Genomic DNA, 11,013 nt, shown 5'->3' with positions numbered 1-11,013 from the left:
CTGAAATAGCAGAAGAATTGGCTAGGTGGCGATGTCAATAAATAAATAAATAAATTAATTAAAAAATAAAAATTAAAAAATAAATTAAAAAAAGGACCTAGAAATGCAGTCCTATTCCCGTCGAGGCCCACTAGAGGGCCTTCAATGCAACAATCTCGTTGTCACTGTATCTTTTAGACGTCTATTAGCGTTAGGCTATAAGACGAAAGTGCTATAAGACAGTTTCTCAGTGACTCGTGATTTATAAAGCTCAAATCTCTCACAGCACTTTAAGCCTCAGAAGAAAAACAAACAGTGAGTAGATACATATTATGCATGTCCTCCATTTACATGATTTACAAAAATGTCCGTGTTAACTTTACCCTATAATTTGTGCATGTGCTCATGAGATGTTAAGTGCATAGCTTAGAATGAACAAAGGGGTGTTGCCTAGATAAGTTGAATATGTAAAAGAAGGAGGCTAGGCCAGCAACCAACCTAAAAAGAGGAAAAATAGTAAAGGCCCTAACGCATGGACCCAGCATTTTTACAGCACACTAAATACCAAACGAGCAACTCTTGGCTAGGAACATGACGCAATGTCACAATAAAAAAAAGTGTTGAAAGTAATAGGCACAGAAATTAGGAAAAAGGAATCCATTCACTCTGACATCACTTAATGCAGACAATAATCAAGGAATGTTGCAAAAAATACTTCAAAATATCAGGCTACATACAACTTTTCACTATGAATCTGTTCATTGTTCAATTATACTCCGAGTATGTCATCAGCATTCTTGTGCATCATTTGCAAAGTAGGTCTGCTTTGTCCCTCTATCTTGATGCCACTGGAGGAATGGTCAAATATAACACAACAGCCAAAGCATTAATAAAATTATGACACCTATGTCCACACAGTTGAATTGATTTATTTGAACTTAAATTAAGTTAATCGTACTGATGAGTAAAAGTCATGCTAATTTAATGAGATCACATCAATTTCATTTGACATATTCTGTGAATGTTCTCGGAACATAATTCACTCATATAGATCCAATCAGTATTGTTGCTGTTCAGACTGATGCCCTTGCAGAATTGCGTGAGTTTTCTGTATTTTTATGAAAATGGAAAGACCTGGTAGAGTTTAATGTTTAGTTATTTTGAACATTTAAAAGAATATTTATCTGACCCTAAATGGCATACTTCAAGTCTTCAATGTGCAACTACTGTAGATGTTCAAAAATCTACCATCACTGTATTTAATGGGTTTATGCATTGAGACACCTTCCAGTTTAATAACTTTCCAAAGGAGGGTCACACCACTCCAAAACAAGTTGCAGAATATTTATTTGACACAATAGAAAAAACGTCAAGTCTTTAATGTAGAAATATTTACTCAATATGTTCAATATACCATCATTGAATGGGTTTCTTCATTGACACACCTTCCATAAAAAAAAATATTACATTATCTACATTTATTTATTACTGTAATGCCTGACAAATAGTAACTTCTTTACTTTATGGATTTATTTAGATGAATGATTTGCTTTAAAAGAACTTCGAAACAATTATGAGCAAAGTACAGTTTCACCTTATACCTAATATAGTCCAAATGTGGCCCATATGGGATCCACAAATAAACAATAATGTGCAACCTAACCGGGGCCCACAGTTTTATCCAAGCTGGGGCCCACACTCAGCCCATCAAAGTGCCCACTCTAAGCCCATGCCCAGTTGACGTCCATTTAGCCCAGATAAATCCCATGTGGGGCCCACATGGACATGTTGGCTGGGTTGTCTGGCAACTGCTTTATATTAAAGTTCTGACATGCACTGTTAACTGTGGGACCTTATATAGATAGATGTGTGGCTTTCCAAATCATGTCCAATCAACTGAATTTACCACAGGTGGACTCCAGTCAAGTTGTAGAAACATCTCAAGGATGATCAGTGCAAACAGGATGCACCTGAGCTCAATTTTGAGTGTCATGGCAAAGGCTGTGAATACTTATGTAGGCTACATGTGATTTTTTTTTTTCTGGTTTTTTTATTTTTAATAAATTTGCAAAGATTTCAAACAAACTTCTTTCATGTTGTCAGTATGAGGTATTGTTTGTAGAATTTTGAGGAAAATAATGAATTTAATCCATTTCGGAATAAGGCTGTAACAAAATGTGGAAAAAGTGAAGCGCTGTGAATACTTCCCAGATGCACTTTATATTCAAGTCAACCACATTATGTTTCACTACTGACCTACGAACTGCTGTGCATTGATCGTCTGGCTAAAACAGTTGGCTCCGCAAGCAGCATGGTCCTCCCATAGTACCAGAGGCTGAATCAAGTCTGAAAAAATAAATAAAGAAAGAAAGAAAGAAAGAAAGAAAGAAAGAAAGAAAAAGAAAGAAAAACTAGGGTCCTAGAAATGCAGCCCTGAAACTGCAGTCTCCGGTACTGCAGGATTATTAGAAACAGTTCTTGACCTATTCTCGTTGAGGCCCACTAGAGGGCCTCAATAGGCCTTCAATGCAACAATCTCAGCTTTTTCAAGATCAACACTGCAAGAAACAAATTCATGTCCTTTATGCATTTTCATGACTTTTCAAATATCCCACTGGAATATTAGTACGAACTTTACATTGCTTAGCTATTTTTTGGGAATGTGTTTATTAATAAACTGCAAATAACATGTGAATGTGTTTACTAATAAACTGCAAACAGCACATCCGGATGGAGTTTTTATTATTGCTGGTGATTTCAATCATGCCAATCTGAGAACAACTCTCCCCAAATTTTATCAAAACGTTGCTTGCCCTACAAGAGGAGACAATACTCTTGATCATGTTTATACAAACATCCCTGATGCTTACAGAGCAACTATTATGGATAAATAAAACCTTATCAGAAAAGTAACCTTCGGTCAATCAGGTGATTTAGTTCACAGGTTAGGGTATTTGTTAGGCCTACAGGTATTTTGTACTTTTTTACTATTAAATAGCCTTATCCTACATACAATAGACCTACATTTAAAAAGATTTGTTTTACTTTAATGAATGAAAAATAATTTGAGTATAGCCTACTATAGGCTAGTAGCTACAATAAAAAGTAACCGAATTTATCTTTTGTGAGAATCCATACAATATTACACACGATAATTTATTACTAGGCTATATTTATTCCCTACTGTAGACGACATCAGCTTAAGAAATGATTCAAATATTAAAGCTTTTCTGTTTATTTTCCAAGCACAAGCTGTTATAAAACAGACGTAGCCTATTCGTAATGTCTTGTCACTGTATCTTTTAGACGTTTATTAGCGCATAGCGTTAGGCTGTAAGACGAAAGTGAAAGTTGAGCTTGTAACAGTTTCTCAGTGACTCGTGATTTATAAAGCTCAAATCTCTCACAGCACTTTAAGCCCCAGAAGAAAAACAAACAGTGAGTAGATACGTATTATGCATGTCCTCCATTTATGATTTACAAAAATGTCCGTGTTAACTTTACCCTATAATTTGTGCATGTGCTCATGAGATTTTAAGTGCATAGTTTAGAATGAACAAGGGTGTTGCCTAGATAAGTTGAATCTGTAAAATACAAATGTGCGAATATCAGCAGCTTTTAGACTAAATTAACTAAATATATATATATACCTACCTAATAATAATAACAATCATAATTGTTAATGTGTTTTCGAGATTTTAAGAGCATTATCAAGCCTAATATTGGAGTGTTACGTTGAAACTGTAAAATTGTCCATCAACAGCGTTTTAGACTAGAAATATACATCAAATACTAAAAATACACCTTTTAAAAATGTCCCTTAATTCGTCCCTTCTATGTTTACACTAAAATCAGGTTACTCTACATTGCATAGGCCTATATCTTTAGACAGGTGTGATCGCATTCCAGTGCCGCGCTGCCTTTTTTCACATATTTGTCCAGATGAATAGAGGCCACTACGCGGCGCTTCAGCAAGATGACAAAGCAAAAAACAATACAAATATTTTATTGAGTGGAACGGGGACCAGAAAGAGGCGTTATGTTAGTTCTGTTGTAGCTATAGGCTACGTTACCTATAGGGAATTATTAGCCTACAGAAAATTCCTTCTTTAAACTTGCAAGTAAAATAAAAAAAGTGTTTTCGTCTGCGTTTTCTATATTCAAAGAGGCGGCCTTTACAATGCAGAAGCCCGTTTCACAGAAACATTTGGAGGCTCTTTTTTGAGCTCAAACAGAAAAAGAAAACATACATTTCGTTGTCAAAAACATGAATCAGAACTTGATCAGATTAAGGCAAGTAATAGTAGACATGATATGTGACTGTAGGATTCAAAGATTTCACGCCTTTAGACACGTACTGCCCTTTCCAATACCCTACAACATACAGTCTCCGTATTGTCAGGCACTACTTGATAAATTTGTCTAATAAACTAACGTTTAAAGTTTGTGTCTTGTAATAGCCTATAGTAATCATGTTAACCATTCTTCAACTATTTTACTTCAGGACAGACAATGGATCGTGCTGTAGAGAATTTCAAGGATTCTCTTAAAAAGTCTGGCTTGAAGGAGGTCTCGTCCCCTGGGGAAAGTCATTTCATTCTGTTTTTCTGCCCCATTACTTCTCGTACTGGAACTGACATTGACGCTGCAGTGAAGGACCTTAATGAAATGAATACAGGTAAGAAAGCTAGATTAATGATAAAACGTATTTAATTAAACTTATTAACCAAATTAGTTTTTTTATGATCCAGTTAACAATCAACATTTAACTGCCTTACAGCTTCCAAGCCAGTCATCATGGTGGTGCTCCATCACACGTTTGACCCTGAGAAAATGATACTGGACAGCAACAATGCTATAACGAGAGAGGACATGTCTGCAGTGGACTGTCTGTTCCTTGACGAGGGGTTACTGGAATGTCAGAGGAATACGAATGCAATTAGTAAAATTCAAACTGACTCAAAATCAAAGGTAGGCCTATTGATCACCATGCCCTTTATATGAACCGTGATGACGTGTTTCCACACACAGTTATTAATGAAAAGCAAAGTTTAAATTTTTTTAATCTGGCTTTATAACACTATACATTTACATCACTTTTTGTAATACAGTGCCTGGGGGAGTGAGACAGAAGAGAAAAACTCCCTTCACTCCCCCAGCCACTGTATTACAAAAAGTGATATAAATGTATATATATATATATATATATATATATATATATGGGTCATTGACGTATAAGGATTTCCGACAGGCCAATTTTAAAATATAATAATAATATCTACTGTAATTGTTCAAACATTAAGAATGTTGTGTACACATAAAATCTTATTAAAATTAAAAATTAAGTGATTTTAGTGTTTTTTTCATCTAGATGAATTGGCCGTAGCCTTAAAAAATGTCATGTGGTGCAACCATGATTTATATTAAAATTATATAATTTCCTTAACATGCTTAACATACTTTTTTTTTAAATGTTCTCAGTAATTAAAGTGTTTAAAGTGTGAAACAAAGTATATGCATTAAATTTGAGTTTTGTGAATAATGCTTAACATGCTGCCTATGGTGAGCGTTTATTTTACTTTGCTTGGCAGTATAATCTGGCAGAATAGATTAAAATGGTTATTAATAAATAAATAATAAATTAGTAATAAATGCATAATTAACAAACTAAACTTATATGCTCTGAATTATTTTATTTTTGTTGTTGCATGTTTTCTCATATTGTACAAAGATTAAACCGTCCGAAATTACCCAAATTACATAAAAATCTATTCCAAATTATACTAAAATAAAGTATTTTATGTATATAAACCATCAACTGAATATAAAATGCCAATCGGGGACATATATTTTTAATGGAAAACACTCTGCAGTGGTTGCACCACATGATATTTGGTTGCACCACATGATATTTTCAAATTCAGCCAAAATTGACAAGCACAGAAGTGGTCACCTAAACAAAACAAGCTAGCTTCCCACAAAAGGTCACTATGAAATATATAATGAAAATAAATAATAGCAGAAATAACTTATTATTCATTGTTTTTTTGAGGTCATACCACATGATATCCAAATGTGGTAACTACATACCAGCCGTTAAAAACGTTATTTTTTCCAAATTTGAAAAAGACTTATAAACCTGCTTGATGCTTCCATGGGTCCTTGGCAAATTGGTATATGATGCAAAGTCTTATCTTTGAATGGATTTCAACATAAAAGTCTCAAAATGGTAGTTTCTTGATGGTCGCACCACATGATATTTCATAAAATAATGGAAATCATCGGACAAAGTTTGTTTGTATATTATGATGGACATATAAATACAGATGCTTTGCAATTTTATACAAGATTACAAAACACTTTGGAATTCAAAATGCCAAATAGTGCAGAAAATTAATTTGAATAAATTTCGGGTAATTTCAAAGATGTTTACAAAAAAAAAAAGTTACGGCCGGACGATGGCACCACATGATATTTTGACATCTTGAATAACAGAAAAATTACAAATAACTAATGTTTTTTGAAAAGTTAAAGTGAGTTCACACATGGAAGAGGCTCTTCATATAGTATGTCATTTTTTAAATGCATTTAAAATTCTTTTGTAAAGTCATGAAAATGCTATTGCAGCAATCATTTATGCAAAAATAATTTTTCCTGTAGTCTCTATGGACGTTTATCCATCCATGACAACTTCCGCTTCAGGGAAACATGAAAAGGTGTTTAATGTGTGTTTTATTGCAGTAAATACAGCTATATTGATGTGTTAATTTCCCTTCCAGAAGTGGACTTCATATTATTGCTTGAAAAGTATGTATTGCAAGCTTTACATTTTTCATTATCGGTGAAATTTTCACTTTTACAATGTAATACTGTTATTAATAATTATGTTTTTAAAAATATAAAAAGCCCATGACATTATACTCTATATAAATAGTTTTTTGTATTTTTGCAGAAAATCTTGGAAATACCTGCCTGTCCACAAACCGGGATGCAGAAAGTCGTCCCTTACTTCATAATGAAGGCTCAGTGCATGAGTCAAACTCAAAAGACAGGGGTTCAGAGGAGTGTTCTTGTTTGAAATTCATTTGTTGTTGTTTTTCTTGTTGTAAGCACTAATTGTAATTGTATGCCAGGGGCAGTCGTGGCCTATTGGATAGAGAGTCGGACTTGTAACCTGAAGGTTATGGATTCGAGTCTCAGGTCCGGTAGGTATTGTAGGTGGAGAGAGTGAATAACCAACACTCTCTCCACCCTCGATACCACAATTGAGGTGAGAGCCTTGAGCAAGGCACCGAATCCCCAACTGCTCCCCGGGCGCCGCAACAATGAGCTCCGGGTGTATGTTCAACAATGTGTGTACACTTGGATGGGTTAAATGCAGAGCACACATTCTGAGTATGGGTCACCATACTTGGCCACACACCCCTTTCCCCTTTATTTGCAACAAAGAATGAAATTTCCATTTTTGTGATTTTCAGTAGTAATTGAAGTAATATTACATCGCATGAATAGAATTAAACTTTGAATATAAATATCAGGTTAGTAGGTTCTGTCATAATATGTGACCCTGGACCACAAAACCAGTCAATTTTTTTTAAATTGAGATTTGATAAATAATGATCTGAATAAATAAGCTTTCTATTGATGTATGGTTTGTTCGGATAGGACAATATTTGGCTGAGATCCAACCATTTAAAAATCTGGAATCTGAGGGTGCAAAAAAATCTAAATATTGAGAAAATCGCCTGCACAAATGCACAAATAAAGTCCTTAGCAATACATATTACTAATCAAAAATGAAGTTTTGATATGATCTTTAATTAATATCCTAATGATTTTTGGCATAAAAGAAAAATGGATCATTTTGACCCATACAATGTATTTTTGGCTATTTCTACAAATAAACCTGTGCTACTTATGACTGGTTTTGTGGTCCAGGGTCACATATTTGTATAACAAAGTGTCTATGTAAGACATAATTCTATAAGAAAGAAATAGCGTCTACATGAAGTTCACTTTTTAATTAAGTGTTTTGTGATTAAACATTTTATTGAACCACAAACACTCAAATATTTGCATGTCAGTCAAAAAAAAAAATGTTGTTCATAAAACAGATATAAACAGCTGTTTAACCCACTTCTGACCATTTTTTTTGTGTGTTTGTCTACCACCCCAACTCCTCATCTTTTTATATAAATGATTAATACTGTCTATAGCAAAACAAACCAAACCGGTTTTAGTACTCACACACATATATATATATATATATATATATATGCCCGCTATATATGTACATACACAAACACAACTAAGGTTCATGTGACACTGAATCTACACAAATGGCCGATGAAATTTCAGCTTTGCTTTGCCACCACAGGAATAAATAAAAAATATAAACAATATTATATAAATTTGTGTACGTGTTTACATAGTACTGTTCAAACTTTTGGGATCAATGAGATTTTCTTTTTATGACGCTGTGTTTTAAAACTAATTATGTAAAATCAAAAAAAGCTTTACAACTTTTTCATGCTTGTTGACTATACCATAACAATTATCGTACATGCACCTTTAGAACTGGCAGTAGGCAATTAAGGTCACAGTTATAATAAAAGAGACCTTTCTATTGACTCGTCACAAACTGCAGGTTCCAGAGATGTGAAAATTAAAATGAAACTGAGTCAAAAAAAGATTCCAAACGAAGGTAATTTTAATAAAAACACAAAAACACTTTAACTATATAGAGCAACTAATGAGATGGTTAAAAGGACAGGTGTGATTGTTAATGAATTACTATGGTAACTGATGAGTGGTGGGAAAAATAAATAAAGGAAGACAGGAACCAAAAGCAAATAGAAAGTGTCCACAAAACAGAATATAACTCTGAAAAACAGTTTACACAGCTTTATTTTAGTTTTAAATGCTTTGCATTTTAAAATCAACTTCTAAATGTCTTTTCAGTAGTCCCTATAGCATGACAATTTAATTTGTCGTGCTTCTAATTAAATGATAAAAAGCAGCTGCAAATGTTGAACAAAATAAATATCACCACCACTCAACTTTGCACCAATAAAACGTAAAAACACTTTTTTTACCAAATTATTTGTAATATCTAATTACTATTAATATTTAGGTTACAATGGAAAGCTTTCCGTGACCTCTCACGAGATCTCCCTGATGACCTTAACTCCTTTTAAACCAGAGTCAGATAGCTCAACTCAGCTCGAGGTGATAAGATCTGAACTCAATCCCGATTACTCTACATTTACCTTTAGCACACAGGATGTAGTGAGAGCCCTCAGGAGAACCAGAGAGGAGCTCACCAGGTCCAGACAATATCAGTGGCAGCGTCCTGAGGCACTGTGCTCAGCAGCTAGGGGACGGTTTTCGAATTCTGTTCCAGAGCTCCATGGACAGCAGCACAGTCCCTCCCCTACAAACAAACCTGCGGTGGCCCTTTACAGGCCCACTTAGGGCTAGCTTAAGGGCCCCCAGCGGGCTGCCAGTGCAGGGCCCCTGAGAATTTGCTCATTGGCAAAACGTTGGCCCCTTAGTGCTGGCCCAGCATGGGCAGCCCTCACTTAGCCCCCAGGATGCCCTTACTAGGCCCACACAGGGTCCGCACTATTAGTCAACAACAATACATCTGTTTCACTATCAACACTTTCCAGCTACTATAACTTAAGTCTTTGGGAAAAACAGTACACACATCTGAAATGGATGCAGTCACCACATAACTAATGTCTGTATTGTAAAAAATGTACAGTAGTCAAAGGGATTTAAAATCAATTTATTAAATACAAAATAGAAAACATTAAATTCAGGTTAATACAGCTACATATAGCCAAAAATGTAAATACAAAAAAATAACAAAAAGCAATGTAAGATTGTAGGATATCGTCATGTGAAAGTTGATGTGTGCGAAAGTCTTATCTGTAGTACATAAATGTCCAAACACTGTCCGTAGCTTAAGGTACTGATAGCAAATGAATAATCCAGCCTCTTGTAATGAAAACACACCACAGCTCTCAAACACCAGACTCTTCCTAACCTGGAACAGTCAAAAATAGTGGAGACTATGGTCCCAAATCAAAAAGAACTTTAAATCCATATTCAAACTGGACCATGATGTGATGACCTCACCAACAAAGAGTCCTTCTAAAATGCATACAAACACACTGTCTTAAACTCTTAGCATCAATCCAAACATAGGCCATACATACATGTAACATCTCTGCAAAAAACATCAACTCCTTACTTTAGACTGGGCTTGAAATGACACATTTCCCAACCAGGACACAGCACAATAAGCTCAGCAGGTGAGCCATGATGGCTACTGCTGCTTGTTATTTCTACTCCCTCTACCACATGGCTTTACTTAAGGAGACCTAAAACACCCTAGCACCCCTAGTGGTAAGGAAGAAAACTCGCACAAAATTATTATTAGCAGGCTCATGTCTGTCGCTCCTCAAATATGACTCGTGAGGCCCATTTTACTGAAGAGTTTAGTTCCAACTTTTATCAAACTCACCCAATTGTGATTTTCTAATGATCCTAAAGACATTGATTAGCATGTTCAGGTGTGTTTGATTAAGGTTAGAACTAAACTGCAGGAAAGTGTATCTCGTAAGACAGATTTCTGGATCCCTGGCCTATTTGAAACAACAGGTTCTGAAAAGGTGTCTTTTGGTTTGAGCCATTCCAGTTCAATTAGGGGGCTAAGGAATGGCCAGTCAATGTTGTTTGCATTCTCCTAGTTGCATTACAGGGCAGCCTACACAAAAACCTGCATGGGCCCAAAGGTACAAGAGTTGCTCTGGGCCCAAATGGGCTGGCCCACACTAGGCCATCATTGGATTAATGTGGGCAGTCCCATAGTGTGGGCTGTTCACAGAGAGCCCACGGTGAGCCCAAAGCTGTGGGCCTCGCCTGGGCAAGCCGGCACTGGGCCTGTTTAGGTTTGGTGTGGGCTGGGCCTATTCACTGTGTCTGCAAAAAGCCAGCATGGGCCACGCAGGTGCATGTTTGCAGGGT

The sequence above is a fragment of the Barbus barbus genome (genome assembly GCF_936440315.1).
Source record: "Barbus barbus genome assembly, chromosome: 5".
In the NCBI taxonomy this organism is placed as follows: Eukaryota; Metazoa; Chordata; class Actinopteri; order Cypriniformes; family Cyprinidae; genus Barbus; species Barbus barbus.
Note: the sequence above shows the minus strand (reverse complement) of the source record.